Source organism: Hyla sarda, chromosome 1 (genome assembly GCF_029499605.1).
Source record: "Hyla sarda isolate aHylSar1 chromosome 1, aHylSar1.hap1, whole genome shotgun sequence".
Classification (NCBI taxonomy): Eukaryota; Metazoa; Chordata; class Amphibia; order Anura; family Hylidae; genus Hyla; species Hyla sarda.
Window position 1 is genome coordinate 257,616,746 of NC_079189.1, and position 19,846 is coordinate 257,636,591.

Here is a 19,846-nt window from a genome sequence, read left to right on the forward strand (position 1 = left end):
ACAGCTTCACACTTTGTATACTGTGGATTTAAGCATCAATAAATAATTTTCGGAATTGGAGCAGAAACAGAGCAAAATGTCAACTGCACCCGGGATTCCCAGCCAGTCTCCCATGCTGGTACTTACCAGGCCCGAAGCTGGGTATGAGTCTGCGATCTGACGAGAACAGGCGCATTCAGCTTAGGATGGTCGTAGACATCTTCACACCCTGTATACTGTGGATTTAAGCATCAATAAATCCTTTTCGGAATCGGAGCGGAAGGCGGCAACAGATCAAAATGTCAACTGCACCCGGGATTCCCAGCCAGTCTCCCATGCTGGTACTTACCGGGCCCTAAGATCTGTACCAGTCTGCGATCTGACGAGAGCAGGCACGTTCAGCTTAGGATGGCTGTTGACAGCTTCACACTTTGTATACTGTGGATTTAAGCATCAATAAATAATTTTCGAAATCGGAGCAAAATGTCAACTGCACTCGGGATTCCCAGCCAGTCTCCCACGCTGATACTTACCAGGCCCGAAGCTGGGTAGCAGTCTGCGATCTGACGAGAACAAGCGTATTCAGCTTAGGATGGCCGTAGACATCTTCACACCCTGTATACTGTGGATTTAAGCATCAATAAATCCTTTTCGGAATCGGAGCAAAATGTCTACAGAGCTACAGAGCAAAATGTCAACAACACCTGAGATTCTCATCCAGTCTCCAATGCCAGTACTTACCGGGCCCTAAGCTGGGTAGCAGTCTGCGAACTGACGAGAGCAGGCGCGTTCAGCTTAGGATGGCCATTGACAGCTTCATGCTTTTTATACTGTGCATTTAAGCATCAATAAATCCTTTTCGGAATCGGAACGGAAGGCGGCAACAGAGCAAAATGTCAACTGCACCCGGGATTCCCAGCCAGTCTCCCATGATGGTACTTACTGGGCCCTAAGCTTGGTAGCAATCTGCGATCTGACGAGAGCAGGCACGTTCAACTTAGGATGGCCGTTGACATCTTCACGCTTTGTATATTGTGGATTTAAGCATCAATAAATTATTTTCGGAATCGGAGCGGAAGGCAGCAATAGAGCAAAATGTCAACAGCACCCGGGATTCCCAGCCAGTCTCCCGTGCCAGTACTTACCGGGCCCTAAGCTGGGTAGCAGTCTGCGATCTGACGAGAGCAGGCGCGTTCAGCTTAGGATGGCCGTTAACAGCTTCACGCTCTTTATACTCTGCATTTAAGCATCATTAAATACTTCTCCGAATCGGAGCGGAAGGCGGCAACAGATCAAAATGTCAATAGCACCTTGGATTGCCAGCCAGTCTCCCATGCCCGTACTTGCCGGGCAGCAGTCTGCGATCTGACAAGAACAGGCGCATTCAGCTTAGGATAGCCGTAGACGGCTTCACACCCTGTATATTGTGGATTTAGGCATCAATAAATCCTTTTCGGAATCGAAGCAAAATGTCTACAGAGCTACAGAGCAAAATGTCAACAACACCTGAGATTCCCAGCCAGTCTCCCATGCTGGTACTTACCGGGCCCTAAGCTGGGTAGCAGTCTGCGATCTGACGAGAGCAGGCACGTTCAGCTTAGGATGGCCGTTAACAGCTTCACGCTCTTTATACTGTGCATTTAAGCATCATTAAATCCTTTTCCGAATCGGAGCGGAAGGCGGCAACAGATTGAAATGTCAACTGCACCCGGGATTCCCAGCCAGTCTCCCATGCTGGTACTTACCAGGCCCTAAGCTGGGTAGCAGTCTGCGATCTGATGAGAGCAGGCGCGTTCAGCTTATGATGGCCGTTGACAGCTTCACACTTTGTATACTGTGCATTTAAGCATCAATAAATCCTTTTCGGAATCGGAACGGAAGGCGGCAACAGAGCAAAATGTCAACGGCAGCCGGGATTCCCAGCCAGTGTCCCATGCCAGTACTTACCGGGCCCTAAGATCTGTACCAGTCTGCGATCTGACGAGAGCAGGCGCGTTAAGCTTAGGATGGCCGTCGACAGCTTCACACCTTGTATACTGTGGATTTAAGCATCAATAAATTATTTTCGGAATCAGAGCGGAAGGCAGCAATAGAGCAAAATGTCCACGGCACCTGGGATTCCCAGCTAGTCTCCCATGCCAGTACTTACCGGGCCCTAAGCTGGGTAGCAGTCTGCGATCTGACGAGAGCAGGCGCGTTCAGCTTAGGATGGCCATTGACAGCTTCATGCTTTTTATACTGTGCATTTAAGCATCAATAAATCCTTTTCGGAATCGGAGAGGAAGGTGGCAACAGAGCAAAATGTCAATAGCACCTTGGATTGCCAGCCAGTCTCCCATGCCTGTACTTGCCGGGCAGCAGTCTGCGATCTGACAAGAACAGGCACATTCAGCTTAGGATAGCCGTAGACGGCTTCACACCCTGTATACTGTGGATTTAAGCATCAATAAATCCTTTTCGGAATCGAAGCGGAAGGCGGCTACAGAGCAAAATGTCAACAACACCTGGGATTCCCAGCCAGTCTCCCATGCTGGTACTTACCGGGCCCTAAGCTGGGTAGCAATCTGCGATCTGACGAGACCAGGCGCGTTCAGCTTAGGATGGCGGTTGACAGCTTCACACTTTGTATACTGTGCATTTAAGCATCAATAAATCCTTTTCGGAATCGGAACGGAAGGCGGCAACAGAGCAAAATGTCAACAGCAGCCAGGATTCCCAGCCAGTGTCCCATCCCGGTACTTACCAGGCCCTAAGATCTGTACCAGTCTGCGATCTGACGAGAGCAGGCGCGTTAAGCTTAGGATGGCTGTTGACAGCTTCACACCTTGTATACTGTGGATTTAAGCATCAATAAATTCTTTTCGGAATCGGAGCAATAGAGCGAAATGTCAACGGCAACCGGGATTCTCAGCCAGTCTCCCATGCCAGTACTTACCAGGCCCTAAGCTGGGTAGCAGACTGCGATCTGACGATTGCAGGCGCGTTCAGCTTAGGATGGCCATTGACAGCTTCATGCTTTTTATACTGTGCATTTAAGCATCAATAAATCCTTTTCGGAATCAGAGAGGAAGGCGGCAACAGAGCAAAATGTCAATAGCACCTTGGATTGCCAGCCAGTCTCCCATGCCCGTACTTGCCGGGCAGCAGTCTGCGATCTGACAAGAACAGGCACATTCAGCTTAGGATAGCCGTAGACGGCTTCACACCCTGTATACTGTGGATTTAAGCATCAATAAATCCTTTTCGGAATCGAAGCGGAAGGAGGCTACAGAGCAAAATGTCAACAACACCTGGGATTCCCAGCCAGTCTCCCATGCTGGTACTTACCGGGCCCTAAGCTGGGTAGCAGTCTGCGATCTGACGAGAGCAGGCGCGTTCAGCTTAGGATGGCCGTTGACAGCTTCACGCCCTGTATACTGTGGATTTAAGCATCAATAAATCCTTTTCCGAATCGGAGCGGAAGGCGGCAACAGATTAAAATGTCAACTGCACCCGGGATTCCCAGCCAGTCTCCCATGCTGGTACTTACCAGGCCCTAAGCTGGGTATCAGTTTGCAATCTGACGAGAGCAGGCGCGTTCAGCTTAGGATGGCCGTTGACAGCTTCACACTTTGTATACTGTGCATTTAAGCATCAATAAATCCTTTTCGGAATCGGAAACGGAAACGGAAGGCGGCAACAGAGCAAAATGTCAACGGCAGCCGGGATTCCCAGCCAGTGTCCCATGCCGATACTTACCGGGCCCTAAGATCTGTACCAGTCTGTGATCTGACAAGAGCAGGCGCGTTAAGCTTAGGATGGCCGTCGACAGCTTCACACCTTGTATACTGTGGATTTAAGCATCAATAAATTCTTTTCGGAATCGGAGCGGAAGGCAGCAATAGAGCGAAATGTCAACGGCACCCGGGATTCCCAGCCAGTCTCCCATGCCAGTACTTACCGGGACCTAAGCTGGGTAGCAGTCTGTGATCTGACGAGAGCAGGCGCGTTCAGCTCAGGATGGCCATTGACAGCTTCATCCTTTTTATACTGTGCATTTAAGCATCAATAAATCCTTTTCGGAATCGGTGAGGAAGGCGGCAACAGAGCAAAATGTCAATAGCACCTTGGATTGCCAGCCAGTCTCCCATGCCCGCACTTGCCGGGCAGCAGTCTGCGATCTGACAAGAACAGGCACATTCAGCTTAGGATAGCCGTAGACTGCTTCACACCCTGTATACTGTGGATTTAAGCATCAATAAAGCCTTTTCGGAATCGGAGCGGAAGGCGGCTACAGAGCAAAATGTCAACAACACCTGGGATTCCCAGCCAGTCTCCCATGCTGGTACTTACCGGGCCCTAAGCTGGGTAGCAGTCTGCGATCTGACGAGAGCAGGAACGTTCAGCTTAGGATGGCCGTTAACAGCTTCACGCTCTTTATACTGTGCATTTAAGCATCATTAAATCCTTTTCCAAATCGGAGCGGAAGGCGGCAACAGATTGAAATGTCAACTGCACCCGGGATTCCAAGCCAGTCTCCCATGCTGGTACTTACCAGGCCCTAAGCTGGGTAGCAGTCTGCGATCTGATGAGAGCAGGCGCGTTCAGCTTATGATGGCCGTTGACAGCTTCACACTTTGTATACTGTGCATTTAAGCATCAATAAATCCTTTTCGGAATCGGAACGGAAGGCGGCAACAGAGCAAAATGTCAACGGCAGCCGGGATTCCCAGTCAGTGTCCCATGCCAGTACTTACCGGGCCCTAAGATCTGTACCAGTCTGCGATCTGCCGAGAGCAGGCGCGTTAAGCTTAGGATGGCCGTCGACAGCTTCACACCTTGTATACTGTGGATTTAAGCATCAATAAATTATTTTCGGAATCGGAGCGGAAGGCAGCAATAGAGCAAAATGTCCACGGCACCTGGGATTCCCAGCTAGTCTCCCATGCCAGTACTTACCGGGCCCTAAGCTGGGTAGCAGTCTGCGATCTGACGAGAGCAGGCGCGTTCAGCTTAGGATGGCCATTGACAGCTTCATGCTTTTTATACTGTGCATTTAAGCATCAATAAATCCTTTTCGGAATCGGAGAGGAAGGCGGCAACAGAGCAAAATGTCAATAGCACCTTGGATTGCCAGCCAGTCTCCCATGCCCGTACTTGCCGGGCAGCAGTCTGCGATCTGACAAGAACAGGCACATTCAGCTTAGGATAGCTGTAGACTGCTTCACACCCTGTATACTGTGGATTTAAGCATCAATAAAGCCTTTTTGGAATCGGAGCGGAAGGCGGCTACAGAGCAAAATGTCAACAACACCTGGGATTCCCAGCCAGTCTCCCATGCTGGTAATTAGCAGGCCCTAAGCTGGGTAGCAGTCTGCGATCTGACGAGAGCAGGCGCGTTCAGCTTAGGATGGTCGCAGACATCTTCACACCCTGTATACTGTGGATTTAAGCATCAATAAATCCTTTTCCGAATTGGAGCGGAAGGCGGCAACAGATTAAAATGTCAACTGCACCCGGGATTCCCAGCCAGTCTCCCATGCTGGTACTTACCAGGCCCTAAGCTGGGTAGCAGTCTGCAATCTGACGAGAGCAGGCGCGTTCAGCTTAGGATGGCCGTTGACAGCTTCACACTTTGTATACTGTGCATTTAAGCATCAATAAATCCTTTTCGGAATCAGAACGGAGGGCGGCAACAGAGCAAAATGTCAACGGCAGCCGGGATTCCCAGCCAGTGTCCCATGCCGGTACTTACCGGGCCCTAAGATCTGTACCAGTCTGCGATCTGACGAGAGCAGGCGCGTTAAGCTTAGGATGGCCGTCGACAGCTTCACACCTTGTATACTGTGGATTTAAGCATCAATAAATTCTTTTCGGAATCGGAGCGGAAGGCAGCAATAGAGCAAAATGTCAACGGCACCCGGGATTCCCAGCCAGTCTCCCATGCCAGTACTTACCGGGCCCTAAGCTGGGTAGCCGTCTGCGATCTGACGATAGCAGGCACGTTCAGCTTAGGATGGCCATTGACAGCTTCATGCTTTTTATACTGTGCATTTAAGCATCAATAAATCCTTTTCGGAATCGGAACGGAAGGCGGCAACAGAGCAAAATGTCAACTGCACACGGGATTCCCAGCCACTCTCCCATGCCGGTAGTTACTGGGCCCTAAGCTGGGTAGCAGTCTGCGATCTGACGAGAGCAGGCGCGTTCAGCTTAGGATGGCCGTTGACAGCTTCACACTTTGTATACTGTGGATTTAAGCATCAATAAATAATTTTCGGAATCGGAGCAAAATGTCAACTGCACCCAGGATTCCAGCCAGTCTCCCATGCTGGTACTTACAAGGCCCTAAGCTGGATAGCAGTCTGCGATCTGACGAGAGCAGGCGAAATCAGCTTAGGATGGCCGTTGATAGCTTCTCGCCCTTTATACTGTGCATTTAAGCATCAATAAATCCTTTTCGGAATCGGAACGGAAGGCGGCAACAGAGCAAAATGTCAACGGCAGCCGGGATTCCCAGCCAGTGTCCCATGCCGGTACTTACCGGGCCCTAAGATCTGTACCAGTCTGCGATCTGACGAGAGCAGGCGCGTTAAGCTTAGGATGGCCGTCGACAGCTTCACACCTTGTATACTGTGGATTTAAGCATCAATAAATTATTTTCGGAATCGGAGCGGAAGGCAGCAATAGAGCAAAATGTCAACGGCACTCGGGATTCCCAGCCAGTCTCCCATGCCAGTACTTACCGGGCCCTAAGCTGGGTAGCAGTCTGCGATCTGATGAGAGCAAGCGCATTCAGCTTAGGACGGTCATTGACAGCTTCATGCTTTTTATACTGTGCATTTAAGCATCAATAAATCCTTTTCGGAATCGTAGAGGAAGGCGGCAACAGAGCAAAATGTCAATAGCACCTTGGATTGCCAGCCAGTCTCCCATGCCCGTACTTGCCGGGCAGCAGTCTGCGATCTGACAAGAACAGGCACATTCAGCTTAGGATAGCCGTAGACGGCTTCACACCCTGTATACTGTGGATTTAAGCATCAATAAATCCTTTTCGGAATCGGAGCGGAAGGCGGCAACAAAGCAAAATGTCAACTGCACCCGGGATTCCCAGCAAGTCTCCCATGCCGGTACTTACTGGGCCCTAAGCTGGGTAGCAGTCTGCGATCTGACGAGAGCAGACGCGTTCAGCTTAGGATGGCAGTTGACAGCTTCACGCCCTTTATATTGTGGATTTAAGCATCAATAAATAATTTTCCGAATCGAAGCGGAAGTCGGCAACAGATTAAAATGTCAACTGCACCCTGGATTCCCAGCCAGTCTCCCATGCTGGTACTTACCAGGCCCTAAGCTGGGTATCAGTCTGCGATCTGACGAGAGCAGGCGCGTTCAGCTTAGGATGGCCGTTGACAGCTTCATGATTTTTATACTGTGCATTTAAGCATCAATAAATCCTTTTCGGAATCGGAACGGAAGGCGGCAACAGAGCAAAATGTCAACTGCACCCGGGATTCCCAGCCAGTCTCCCATGCCGGTACTTACTGGGCCCAAAGCTGGGTAGCAGTCTGCGATCTGACGAGAGCAGGCGCGTTCAGCTTAGGATGGCCGTTGACATCTTCACGCCTTGTATATTGTGAATTTAAGCATCAATAAATATTTTTATTAATCGGAGAGGAAGGCGGCAACAGAGCAAAATGTCAATGGCACCTTGGATTGCCAGCCAGTCTCCCATGCCGGTATCTGCCGGGCAGTAGTCTGCGATCTGAGGATAGCAGGAACGTTCAGGCTTAGGATGGCCGTTGACAGCTTCACACCCTGTGTATTGTGGATTTAAGCATCAATAAATCCTTTTCCGAATCGGAGCGGAAGGCGGCAACAGATTAAAATGTCAACTGCACCTGGGATTCCCAGCCAGTCTCCCATGCTGGTACTTACCAGGCCCTAAGCTGGGTAGCAGTCTGCGATCTGACAAGAGCAGGCGCGTTCAGCTTAGGATGGCCGTTGACAGCTTCACACTTTGTATACTGTGGATACTGTGGATACTGTGGATACTGTGGATACTGTGGATACTGTGGATTTAAGCATCAATAAACAATTTTCGGAATCGGAGCAGAAACAGAGCAGAATGGCAACTGCACCCGGGATTCCCAGCCAGTCTCCCATGCTGGTACTTACCAGGCCCGAAGCTGGGTAGCAGTCTGCGATCTGACGAGAACAGGCGCATTCAGCTTAGGATGGCCATAGACATCTTCACACCCTGTATACTGTGGATTTAAGCATCAATAAATCCTTTTCGGAATCGGAGCGTAAGGCGGCAACAGAGCAATATGTCAACGACACCTGGGATTCCCAGCCAGTCTCCCATGCTGGTACTTACCAGGCCCTAAGCTGGGTATCAGTCTGCCATCTGACGAGAGCAGGCGCGTTCAGCTTAGGATGGCCGTTGACAGCTTCACGCCCTTTATATTGTGGATTTAAGCATCAATAAATAATTTTCCGAATCGAAGCGGAAGACGGCAACAGATTAAAATGTCAACTGCACCCGGGATTCCCAGCCAGTCTCCCATGCTGGTACTTACCAGGCCCTAAGCTGGGTAACAGTCTGCGATCTGACGAGAGCAGGCGCGTTCAGCTTAGGATGGCCGTTGACAGCTTCACGCTTTGTATACTGTGCATTTAAGCATCAATAAATCCTTTTCGGAATCGGAACGGAAGGCGGCAACAGAGCAAAATGTCAACGACACCTGGGATTCCCAGCCAGTCTCCCATGCTGGTACTTACCGGGCCCTAAGCTGGGTAGCAGTCTGCGATCTGACGAGAGCAGGCGCGTTCAGCTTAGGATGGCCATAGACATCTTCACACCCTGTATACTGTGGATTTAAGCATCAATAAATCATTTTCGGAATCGGAGCGTAAGGCGGCAACAGAGCAAAATGTCAACGACACCTGGGATTCCCAGCCAGTCTCCCATGCTGGTACTTACCAGGCCCTAAGCTGGGTATCAGTCTGCGATCTGACGAGAGCAGGCGCGTTCAGCTTAGGATGGCCGTTGACAGCTTCTCGCCCTTTATATTGTGGATTTAAGCATCAATAAATAATTTTCCGAATCGAAGCGGAAGGCGGCAACAGATTAAAATGTCAACTGCACCCGGGATTCCCAGCCAGTCTCCCATGCTGGTACTTACCAGGCCCTAAGCTGGGTAGCAGTCTGCGATCTGACGAGAGGAGGCGCGTTCAGCTTAGGATGGCCGTTGACAGCTTCACACTTTGTATACTGTGCATTTAAGCATCAATAAATCCTTTTCGGAATCGGAACAGAAGGCGGCAACAGAGCAAAATGGCAACGACACCTGGGATTCCCAGCCAGTCTCCCATGCTGGTACTTACCGGGCCCTAAGCTGGGTAGCAGTCTGCGATCTGACGAGAGCAGGCGCATTCAGCTTAGGATGGCCGTTGACAGCTTCTTGATTTTTATATTGTGCATTTAAGCATCAATATATCCTTTTCGGAATCGGAACGGAAGGCGGCAACAGAGCAAAATGTCAACTGCACCTGGGATTCCCAGCCAATCTCCCATGCTGGTACTTACCGGGCCCTAAGCTGGGTAGCAGTCTGCGATCTGACGAGAGCAGGCGCGTTCTGCTTAGGATGGCTGTTGACAGCTTCTCGCCCTTTATACTGTGCATTTAGGCATCAATAAATCCTTTTCGGAATCGGAACGGAAGGCGGCAACAGAGCAAAATGTCAACGGCAGCCGGGATTCCCAGCCAGTCTCCCATGCTGGTACTTACCAGGCCCTAAGCTGGGTATCAGTCTGCGATCTGTCGAGAGCAGGCGCGTTCAGCTTAGGATGGCCGTTGACAGCTTCACGCTTTGTATACTGTGCATTTAAGCATCAATAAATCCTTTTCGGAATCGGAACCGGAACGGAAGGCGGCAACAGAGCAAAATGTCAACGGCAGCCGGGATTCCCAGCCAGTGTCCCATGCCGGTACTTACCGGGCCCTAAGATCTGTACCAGTCTGCGATCTGACGAGAGCAGGCTCGTTCAGCTTAGGATGGCCGTTGACATCTTCACGCCTTGTATATTGTGAATTTAAGCATCAATAAATATTTTTATTAATCGGAGAGGAAGGCGGCAACAGAGCAAAATGTCAATGGCACTTTGGATTGCCAGACAGTCTTCCATGCCGGTAACTGCCGGGCAGTAGTCTGCGATCTGAGGAGAGCAGGCACGTTCAGGCTTAGGATGGCCGTTGACAGCTTCACACCCTGTGTATTGTGGATTTAAGCATCAATAAATCCTTTTCCGAATCGGAGCGGAAGGCGGCAACATATTAAAATGTCAACTGCACCTGGTATTCCCAGCCAGTCTCCCATGCTGGTACTTACCAGGCCCTAAGCTGGGTAGCAGTCTGCAATCTGACGAGAGCAGGCGCGTTCAGCTTAGGATGGCCGTTGACAGCTTCACACTTTGTATACTGTGGATTTAAGCATCAATAAACAATTTTCGGAATCGGAGCAGAAACAGAGCAAAATGGCAACTGCACCCGGGATTCCCAGCCAGTCTCCCATGCTGGAACTTACCAGGCCCTAAGCTGGGTATCAGTCTGCGATCTGTCGAGAGCAGGCGCGTTCAGCTTAGGATGGCCGTTGACAGCTTCACACTTTGTATACTGTGCATTTAAGCATCAATAAATCCTTTTCGGAATCGGAAACGGAAGGCGGCAACAGAGCAAAATGTCAACGGCAGCCGGGATTCCCAGCCAGTGTCCCATGCCGGTACTTACCGGGCCCTAAGATCTGTACCAGTCTGCGATCTGACGAGAGCAGGCGCGTTAAGCTTAGGATGGCCGTCGACAGCTTCACACCTTGTATACTGTGGATTTAAGCATCAATAAATTCTTTTCGGAATCGGAGCAGAAGGCAGCAATAGAGCAAAATGTCAACGGCAACCGGGATTCCCAACCAGTCTCCACCGGCGCCCTAAGCTAGAGCAGTCTGCGATCTGACGAGAGCAGGCGCGTTCAGCTTAGGATGGCCATTGAAAGCTTCATGCTTTTTATACTGTGCATTTAAGCATCAATAAATCCTTTTCGGAATCGGAGCGGAAGGCGGCAACAGATTAAAATGTCAACTGCACCCGGGATTCCCAGCCAGTCTCCCATGCTGGTACTTACTGTGCCCTTAGCTGGGTAGCAGTCTGTGATCTGACGAGAGCAGGCGCGTTCAGCTTAGGATGGCCATTGACAGCTTCATGCTTTTTATACTGTGCATTTAAGCATCAATAAATCCTTTTCGGAATCGGAACAGAAGGCGGCAACAGAGCATAATGTCAAGTGCACCCGGGACTCCCAGCCAGTCTCCCATGCTGGTACTTACCAGGCCCTAAGCTGGGTAGCAGTCTGCGATCTGACGAGAGCAGGCGCGTTTAGCTTAGGATGGCCGTAGACATCTTTACAACCTGTATACTGTTGATTTAAGCATCAATAAATCCTTTTCGGAATCGAAGCGGAAGGCGGCTACAGAGCAAAATGTCAACAACACCTGGGATTCCCAGCCAGTCTCCCATGCTGGTACTTACCGGGCCCTAAGCTGGGTAGCAGTCTGCGATCTGACGAGAGCAGGCGCGTTCAGCTTAGGATGGCCGTTGACAGCTTCACACTCTGTATACTGTGGATTTAAGCATCAATAAATAATTTTCGGAATCGGAGCAGAAACATAGCAAAATGTCAACGGCAGCCGGGATTCCAGCCAGTCTCCCATGCTGGTACTTACCAGGCCCGAAGCTGGGTAGCAGTCTGCGATCTGACGAGAACAGGCGCATTCAGCTTAGGAAGGCCGTAGACATCTTCACACCCTGTATACTGTGGATTTAAGCATCAATAAATTCTTTTCGGAATCGGAGCGGAAGGCGGCAACAGAACAAAATGTCAACGACACCTGGGATTCCCAGCCAGTCTCCCATGCTGGTACTTACCGGGCCCTAAGCTGGGTAGCAGTCTGCGATCTGACGAGAGCAGGCACGTTCAGCTTAGGATGGCCGTTGACAGCTTCTCGTCCTTTATACTGTGCATTTAAGCATCAATAAATCCTTTTCGGAATCGGAACGGAAGGCGGCAACAGAGCAAAATGTCAACGGCAGCCGGGATTCCCAGCCAGTGTCTCATGCCGGTACTTACCAGGCCCTAAGATCTGTACCAGTCTGCGATCTGACGAGAGCAGGCGCGTTAAGCTTAGGATGGCCGTCGACAGCTTCACACCTTGTATACTGTGGATTTAAGCATCAATAAATTATTTTCGGAATCGGAGCGGAAGGCAGCAATAGAGCAAAATGTCAACAGCACCCGGGATTCCCAGCCAGTCTCCCATGCCAGTACTTACCGGGCCCTAAGCTGGGTAGCAGTCTGCGATCGGACAAGTGCAGGCGCGTTCAGCTTAGGATGGCCATTGACAGCTTAATGCTTTTTATACTGTGCATTTAAGCATCAATAAATCCTTTTCGGAATCGGAGAGGAAGGCGGCAACAGAGCAAAATGTCAATAGCACCTTGGATTGCCAGCCAGCCAGTCTCCCATGCCCGTACTTGCCGGGCAGCAGTCTGCGATCTGACAAGAACAGGCACATTCAGCTTAGGATAGCCGTAGACGGCTTCACACCCTGTATACTGTGGATTTAAGCATCAATAAATCCTTTTCGGAATCGGAGCGGAAGGCGGCTACAGAGCAAAATGTCAACAACACCTGGGATTCCCAGCCAGTCTCCCATGCTGGTACTTACCGGGCCTAGGCTGGGTAGCAGTCTGCGATCTGACGAGAGCAGGCGAGTTCAGCTTAGGATGGCCGTTGACAGCTTCGCGCCCTTTATACTGTGCATTTAAGCATCAATAAATAATTTTCCGAATCGGAGCGGAAGGCGGCAACAGAGAAAAATGTCAACTGCACCAGGGATTCCCAGTCAGTCTCCCATGCTGGTACTTACCGGGCCCTAAGCTGGGTAGCAGTCTGCGATCTAACGAGAGCAGGCGCGTTCAGCTTAGGATGGCCGTTGACAGCTTCACACTTTGTATACTGTGGATTTAAGCATCAATAAATAATTTTCGGAATCGGAGCAGAAACAGAGCAAAATGTCAACTGCACCCGGGATTCCCAGCCAGTCTCCCATGCTGGTACTTACCAGCCCCAAAGCTGGGTAGGAGTCTGCGATCTGTCGAGAACAGGCGCATTCAGCTTAGGATGGTCGCAGACATCTTCACACCCTGTATACTGTGGATTTAAGCATCAATAAATCCTTTTCGGAATCGGAGCGGAAGGCAGCAACAGAGCAAAATGTCAACGACACCTGGGATTCCCGGCCAGTCTCCCATGCTGGTACTTTCCGGGCCCTAAGCTGGGTAGCAGTCTGCGATCTGACGAGAGCAGGCACGTTCAGCTTAGGATGGCCGTTGACAGCTTCTCGCCCTTTATACTGTGCATTTAAGCATCAATAAATCCTTTTCGGAATCGGAGCGGAAGGCAACAATAGAGCAAAATGTCAACAGCACCCGGGATTCCAAGCCAGTCTCCCATGCCAGTACTTACCGGGCCCTAAGCTGGGTAGCAGTCTGCGATCGGACAAGTGCAGGCGCATTCAGCTTAGGATGGCCATTGACAGCTTCATGCTTTTTATACTGTGCATTTAAGCATCAATAAATCCTTTTCGGAATCGGAGAGGAAGGCGGCAACAGAGCAAAATGTCAATAGCACCTTGGATTGCCAGCCAGTCTCCCATGCCCGTATTTGTCGGGCAGCAGTCTGCGATCTGACAAGAACAGGCACATTCAGCTTAGGATAGCCGTAGACGGCTTCACACCCTGTATACTGTGGATTTAAGCATCAATAAATCCTTTTCGGAATCGGAGCGGAAGGCAGCTACAGAGCAAAATGTCAACAACACCTGGGATTCCCAGCCAGTCTCCCATGCTGGTACTTACCGGGCCTAAGATGGGTAGCAGTCTGCGATCTGACGAGAGCAGGCGCGTTCAGCTTAGGATGGCCGTTGACAGCTTCACGCCCTTTATACTGTGCATTTAAGCATCAATAAATAATTTTCCGAATCGGAGCGGAAGGCGGCAACAGAGCAAAATGTCAACTGCACCCGGGATTCCCAGCCAGTCTCCCATGCTGGTACTTACCGGGCCCTAAGCTGGGTAGCAGTCTGCGATCTGACGAGAGCAGGCGCGTTCAGATTAGGATGGCCGTTGACAGCTTCACACTTTGTATACTGTGGATTTAAGCATCAATAAATAATTTTCGGAATTGGAGCAGAAACAGAGCAAAATGTCAACTGCACCCGGGATTCCCAGCCAGTCTCCCATGCTGGTACTTACCAGGCCCGAAGCTGGGTATGAGTCTGCGATCTGACGAGAACAGGCGCATTCAGCTTAGGATGGTCGTAGACATCTTCACACCCTGTATACTGTGGATTTAAGCATCAATAAATCCTTTTCGGAATCGGAGCGGAAGGCGGCAACAGATCAAAATGTCAACTGCACCCGGGATTCCCAGCCAGTCTCCCATGCTGGTACTTACCGGGCCCTAAGATCTGTACCAGTCTGCGATCTGACGAGAGCAGGCACGTTCAGCTTAGGATGGCTGTTGACAGCTTCACACTTTGTATACTGTGGATTTAAGCATCAATAAATAATTTTCGAAATCGGAGCAAAATGTCAACTGCACTCGGGATTCCCAGCCAGTCTCCCACGCTGATACTTACCAGGCCCGAAGCTGGGTAGCAGTCTGCGATCTGACGAGAACAAGCGTATTCAGCTTAGGATGGCCGTAGACATCTTCACACCCTGTATACTGTGGATTTAAGCATCAATAAATCCTTTTCGGAATCGGAGCAAAATGTCTACAGAGCTACAGAGCAAAATGTCAACAACACCTGAGATTCTCATCCAGTCTCCAATGCCAGTACTTACCGGGCCCTAAGCTGGGTAGCAGTCTGCGAACTGACGAGAGCAGGCGCGTTCAGCTTAGGATGGCCATTGACAGCTTCATGCTTTTTATACTGTGCATTTAAGCATCAATAAATCCTTTTCGGAATCGGAACGGAAGGCGGCAACAGAGCAAAATGTCAACTGCACCCGGGATTCCCAGCCAGTCTCCCATGATGGTACTTACTGGGCCCTAAGCTTGGTAGCAATCTGCGATCTGACGAGAGCAGGCACGTTCAACTTAGGATGGCCGTTGACATCTTCACGCTTTGTATATTGTGGATTTAAGCATCAATAAATTATTTTCGGAATCGGAGCGGAAGGCAGCAATAGAGCAAAATGTCAACAGCACCCGGGATTCCCAGCCAGTCTCCCGTGCCAGTACTTACCGGGCCCTAAGCTGGGTAGCAGTCTGCGATCTGACGAGAGCAGGCGCGTTCAGCTTAGGATGGCCGTTAACAGCTTCACGCTCTTTATACTCTGCATTTAAGCATCATTAAATCCTTCTCCGAATCGGAGCGGAAGGCGGCAACAGATCAAAATGTCAATAGCACCTTGGATTGCCAGCCAGTCTCCCATGCCCGTACTTGCCGGGCAGCAGTCTGCGATCTGACAAGAACAGGCGCATTCAGCTTAGGATAGCCGTAGACGGCTTCACACCCTGTATATTGTGGATTTAGGCATCAATAAATCCTTTTCGGAATCGAAGCAAAATGTCTACAGAGCTACAGAGCAAAATGTCAACAACACCTGAGATTCCCAGCCAGTCTCCCATGCTGGTACTTACCGGGCCCTAAGCTGGGTAGCAGTCTGCGATCTGACGAGAGCAGGCACGTTCAGCTTAGGATGGCCGTTAACAGCTTCACGCTCTTTATACTGTGCATTTAAGCATCATTAAATCCTTTTCCGAATCGGAGCGGAAGGCGGCAACAGATTGAAATGTCAACTGCACCCGGGATTCCCAGCCAGTCTCCCATGCTGGTACTTACCAGGCCCTAAGCTGGGTAGCAGTCTGCGATCTGATGAGAGCAGGCGCGTTCAGCTTATGATGGCCGTTGACAGCTTCACACTTTGTATACTGTGCATTTAAGCATCAATAAATCCTTTTCGGAATCGGAACGGAAGGCGGCAACAGAGCAAAATGTCAACGGCAGCCGGGATTCCCAGCCAGTGTCCCATGCCAGTACTTACCGGGCCCTAAGATCTGTACCAGTCTGCGATCTGACGAGAGCAGGCGCGTTAAGCTTAGGATGGCCGTCGACAGCTTCACACCTTGTATACTGTGGATTTAAGCATCAATAAATTATTTTCGGAATCAGAGCGGAAGGCAGCAATAGAGCAAAATGTCCACGGCACCTGGGATTCCCAGCTAGTCTCCCATGCCAGTACTTACCGGGCCCTAAGCTGGGTAGCAGTCTGCGATCTGACGAGAGCAGGCGCGTTCAGCTTAGGATGGCCATTGACAGCTTCATGCTTTTTATACTGTGCATTTAAGCATCAATAAATCCTTTTCGGAATCGGAGAGGAAGGTGGCAACAGAGCAAAATGTCAATAGCACCTTGGATTGCCAGCCAGTCTCCCATGCCTGTACTTGCCGGGCAGCAGTCTGCGATCTGACAAGAACAGGCACATTCAGCTTAGGATAGCCGTAGACGGCTTCACACCCTGTATACTGTGGATTTAAGCATCAATAAATCCTTTTCGGAATCGAAGCGGAAGGCGGCTACAGAGCAAAATGTCAACAACACCTGGGATTCCCAGCCAGTCTCCCATGCTGGTACTTACCGGGCCCTAAGCTGGGTAGCAATCTGCGATCTGACGAGACCAGGCGCGTTCAGCTTAGGATGGCGGTTGACAGCTTCACACTTTGTATACTGTGCATTTAAGCATCAATAAATCCTTTTCGGAATCGTAACGGAAGGCGGCAACAGAGCAAAATGTCAACAGCAGCCAGGATTCCCAGCCAGTGTCCCATCCCGGTACTTACCAGGCCCTAAGATCTGTACCAGTCTGCGATCTGACGAGAGCAGGCGCGTTAAGCTTAGGATGGCTGTTGACAGCTTCACACCTTGTATACTGTGGATTTAAGCATCAATAAATTCTTTTCGGAATCGGAGCAATAGAGCGAAATGTCAACGGCAACCGGGATTCTCAGCCAGTCTCCCATGCCAGTACTTACCAGGCCCTAAGCTGGGTAGCAGACTGCGATCTGACGATTGCAGGCGCGTTCAGCTTAGGATGGCCATTGACAGCTTCATGCTTTTTATACTGTGCATTTAAGCATCAATAAATCCTTTTCGGAATCAGAGAGGAAGGCGGCAACAGAGCAAAATGTCAATAGCACCTTGGATTGCCAGCCAGTCTCCCATGCCCGTACTTGCCGGGCAGCAGTCTGCGATCTGACAAGAACAGGCACATTCAGCTTAGGATAGCCGTAGACGGCTTCACACCCTGTATACTGTGGATTTAAGCATCAATAAATCCTTTTCGGAATCGAAGCGGAAGGAGGCTACAGAGCAAAATGTCAACAACACCTGGGATTCCCAGCCAGTCTCCCATGCTGGTACTTACCGGGCCCTAAGCTGGGTAGCAGTCTGCGATCTGACGAGAGCAGGCGCGTTCAGCTTAGGATGGCCGTTGACAGCTTCACGCCCTGTATACTGTGGATTTAAGCATCAATAAATCCTTTTCCGAATCGGAGCGGAAGGCGGCAACAGATTAAAATGTCAACTGCACCCGGGATTCCCAGCCAGTCTCCCATGCTGGTACTTACCAGGCCCTAAGCTGGATATCAGTTTGCAATCTGACGAGAGCAGGCGCGTTCAGCTTAGGATGGCTGTTGACAGCTTCACACTTTGTATACTGTGCATTTAAGCATCAATAAATCCTTTTCGGAATCGGAAACGGAAGGCGGCAACAGAGCAAAATGTCAACGGCAGCCGGGATTCCCAGCCAGTGTCCCATGCCGATACTTACCGGGCCCTAAGATCTGTACCAGTCTGTGATCTGACAAGAGCAGGCGCGTTAAGCTTAGGATGGCCGTCGACAGCTTCACACCTTGTATACTGTGGATTTAAGCATCAATAAATTCTTTTCGGAATCGGAGCGGAAGGCAGCAATAGAGCGAAATGTCAACGGCACCCGGGATTCCCAGCCAGTCTCCCATGCCAGTACTTACCGGGACCTAAGCTGGGTAGCAGTCTGTGATCTGACGAGAGCAGGCGCGTTCAGCTCAGGATGGCCATTGACAGCTTCATCCTTTTTATACTGTGCATTTAAGCATCAATAAATCCTTTTCGGAATCGGTGAGGAAGGCGGCAACAGAGCAAAATGTCAATAGCACCTTGGATTGCCAGCCAGTCTCCCATGCCCGCACTTGCCGGGCAGCAGTCTGCGATCTGACAAGAACAGGCACATTCAGCTTAGGATAGCCGTAGACTGCTTCACACCCTGTATACTGTGGATTTAAGCATCAATAAAGCCTTTTCGGAATCGGAGCGGAAGGCGGCTACAGAGCAAAATGTCAACAACACCTGGGATTCCCAGCCAGTCTCCCATGCTGGTACTTACCGGGCCCTAAGCTGGGTAGCAGTCTGCGATCTGACGAGAGCAGGCGCGTTCAGCTTAGGATGGCCATTGACAGCTTCATGCCCTTTATACTGTGCATTTAAGCATCAATAAATCCTTTTCCGAATCGGAGCGGAAAGCAGCAACAGATTAAAATGTCAACTGCACCCGGGATTCCCAGCCAGTCTCCCATGCTGGTACTTACCAGGCCCTAAGCTGGGTATCATTCTGCGATCTGACGAGAGCAGGAGCGTTCAGCTTAGGATGGCCGTTGACAGCTTCACACTTTGTATACTGTGCATTTAAGCATCAATAAATCCTTTTCGGAATCGGAACCGGAACCGGAACGGAAGGCGGCAACAGAGCAAAATGTCAACGGCAGCCGGGATTCCCAGCCAGTGTCCCATGCCGGTACTTACCGGGCCCTAAGATCTGTACCAGTCTGCGATCTGACGAGAGCAGGCGCGTTAAGCTTAGAATGGCCGTCGACAGCTTCACACCTTGTATACTGTGGATTTAAGATTCAATAAATTAATTTCGGAATCGGAGCGGAAGGCAGCAATAGAGCAAAATGTCAACGGCACCTGGGATTCCCAGCCAGTCTCCAATGCCAGTACTTACCGGGCCCTAAGCTGGGTAGCAGTCTGCAATCTGACGAGAGCAGGCGCGTTCAGCTTAGGATGGCCATTGACAGCTTCATGCTTTTTATACTGTGCATTTAAGCATCAATAAATCCTTTTCGGAATCGGAGCGGAAGGCGGCAACAGAACAAAATGTCAACAACACCTGGGATTCCCAGCCAGTCTCCCATGCTGGTACTTACCGGGCCCTAAGCTGGGTAGCAGTCTGCGATCTGACGAGAGCAGGCACGTTCAGCTTAGGATGGCCGTTGACAGCTTCTCTCCCTTTATACTGTGCATTTAAGCATCAATAAATCCTTTTCGGAATCGGAACGGAAGGCGGCAACAGAGCAAAATGTCAACGGCAGCCGGGATTCCCAGCCAGTGTCTCATGCCCGTACTTACCGGGCCCTAAGATCTGTACCAGTCTGCGATCTGACGAGAGCAGGCACGTTCAGCTTAGGATGGCTGTTGACAGCTTCACACTTTGTATACTGTGGATTTAAGCATCAATAAATAATTTTCGGAATCGGAGCAAAATGTCAACTGCACTCGGGATTCCCAGCCAGTCTCCCATGCTGGTACTTACCAGGCCCGAAGCTGGGTAGCAGTCTGCGATCTGACGAGAACAAGCGCATTCAGCTTAGGATGGCCGTAGACATCTTCACACCCTGTATACTGTGGATTTAAGCATCAATAAATCCTTTTCGGAATCGGAGCAAAA

The 19,846-nt window shown here is 50.3% G+C and overlaps 17 pseudogenes; all 17 read right to left on the reverse strand.

Annotated features, from left to right (window-relative positions):
* Positions 1-1,075: 1,075 nt before the first annotated feature.
* Positions 1,076-1,195, reverse strand: LOC130352957 (5S ribosomal RNA; annotated as a pseudogene).
* Positions 1,196-2,079: 884 nt separating this feature from the next.
* On the reverse strand, positions 2,080-2,199 carry LOC130326544 (5S ribosomal RNA; annotated as a pseudogene).
* A 1,058-nt stretch (positions 2,200-3,257) lies between these two features.
* Positions 3,258-3,377, reverse strand: LOC130319754 (5S ribosomal RNA; annotated as a pseudogene).
* A 1,491-nt stretch (positions 3,378-4,868) lies between these two features.
* On the reverse strand, positions 4,869-4,988 carry LOC130326567 (5S ribosomal RNA; annotated as a pseudogene).
* A 3,500-nt stretch (positions 4,989-8,488) lies between these two features.
* On the reverse strand, positions 8,489-8,608 carry LOC130330604 (5S ribosomal RNA; annotated as a pseudogene).
* Positions 8,609-8,690: 82 nt separating this feature from the next.
* On the reverse strand, positions 8,691-8,810 carry LOC130352527 (5S ribosomal RNA; annotated as a pseudogene).
* Positions 8,811-8,892: 82 nt separating this feature from the next.
* Positions 8,893-9,012, reverse strand: LOC130325309 (5S ribosomal RNA; annotated as a pseudogene).
* A 284-nt stretch (positions 9,013-9,296) lies between these two features.
* On the reverse strand, positions 9,297-9,416 carry LOC130331425 (5S ribosomal RNA; annotated as a pseudogene).
* A 2,077-nt stretch (positions 9,417-11,493) lies between these two features.
* LOC130319765 (5S ribosomal RNA) lies at positions 11,494-11,613 on the reverse strand (annotated as a pseudogene).
* Positions 11,614-11,889: 276 nt separating this feature from the next.
* Positions 11,890-12,009, reverse strand: LOC130330231 (5S ribosomal RNA; annotated as a pseudogene).
* Positions 12,010-12,890: 881 nt separating this feature from the next.
* On the reverse strand, positions 12,891-13,010 carry LOC130352436 (5S ribosomal RNA; annotated as a pseudogene).
* Positions 13,011-13,287: 277 nt separating this feature from the next.
* On the reverse strand, positions 13,288-13,407 carry LOC130352931 (5S ribosomal RNA; annotated as a pseudogene).
* A 1,868-nt stretch (positions 13,408-15,275) lies between these two features.
* Positions 15,276-15,395, reverse strand: LOC130352959 (5S ribosomal RNA; annotated as a pseudogene).
* Positions 15,396-16,279: 884 nt separating this feature from the next.
* On the reverse strand, positions 16,280-16,399 carry LOC130326578 (5S ribosomal RNA; annotated as a pseudogene).
* Positions 16,400-17,457: 1,058 nt separating this feature from the next.
* LOC130319776 (5S ribosomal RNA) lies at positions 17,458-17,577 on the reverse strand (annotated as a pseudogene).
* Positions 17,578-18,456: 879 nt separating this feature from the next.
* Positions 18,457-18,576, reverse strand: LOC130331728 (5S ribosomal RNA; annotated as a pseudogene).
* A 700-nt stretch (positions 18,577-19,276) lies between these two features.
* LOC130346398 (5S ribosomal RNA) lies at positions 19,277-19,396 on the reverse strand (annotated as a pseudogene).
* Positions 19,397-19,846: the final 450 nt, after the last annotated feature.